At 40.7% G+C, this 841-nt stretch overlaps 1 pseudogene; it reads right to left on the bottom strand.

Annotated features, from left to right (window-relative positions):
• Nucleotides 1-311: 311 nt before the first annotated feature.
• On the bottom strand, nt 312-409 carry LOC122892802 (annotated as a pseudogene).
• Between the last annotated feature and the right edge of the window lie 432 nt (nt 410-841).

The raw sequence follows: 841 nt of genomic DNA, 5'->3' as shown, positions 1-841 counted from the left end.
AATGTCTTCAAGTGTCTTTCTTTTAATTTTTATTTTTAAAGATTTTATTTATTTATCTGAGAGAGAGAACATGGATGGGGGTGGGCAGAGGGAGAGGGTGGAACAGGCTCCATGCGGAGCAGGGAGCCCAACACAGGGGTAGATCCCAGGACCCTGGGGTCATGACCCGAGCCAAAGGCAGACACTCATCTGTCTGAGCCACCCAGGCGCCCCTGTTGTCAAGTGTCATCCGTGTTGAAACATGTATCAGAATTGTCTTCTTATTTATTTATTTAATTTCAATGTGAGTATAGCTGACATATAATGTTACAAAAAACATGGAATACTTAACAAATGTGTGTGTTTTCCTTGCCCAGGGACCATGTTAATCTTCTCTGTATTATTTCAATTTTATTTTTAAAAATATTTATTTATTTATTTATAAATATTTAATTTATTTATTTGAGAAAGACACTGTGTGTTTGTGCACAAGTCAGTGGGCAGCAGAGGGACAAACAAACTCCCTATAGAACATGGAGCTGGACTCGGGGCTCCATCCCAGGACCCTGAGATCATGACCTGAGCCAAAGTTAGACACTTACCTGACTGAGCCACCCAGGCATTCTTAATGATTTATTTATATATTTGAGAGAGAGAAAGAATCTCAAGCAGACCGCCCTCTGAGCCTAAAGCCTGATGGGGCTTGACCCCATTACACTGAGATCACCACTGGATCAAGAGGCAAAATCAAGAGTCTGGTGCCCCATCAACTGAGCCACCTGTTACCCCTTATTCTGATTTTAATATAGGTGTCATAAACATCACCATTTTCCTGTTTAAAGCTGAATCATTTTTCATGTAT

Source organism: Neovison vison, chromosome 12, assembly GCF_020171115.1.
Source record: "Neovison vison isolate M4711 chromosome 12, ASM_NN_V1, whole genome shotgun sequence".
NCBI lineage: Eukaryota > Metazoa > Chordata > Mammalia > Carnivora > Mustelidae > Neogale > Neogale vison.
Note: the sequence above shows the minus strand (reverse complement) of the source record. Positions and strands in the feature narration are given on the sequence as shown.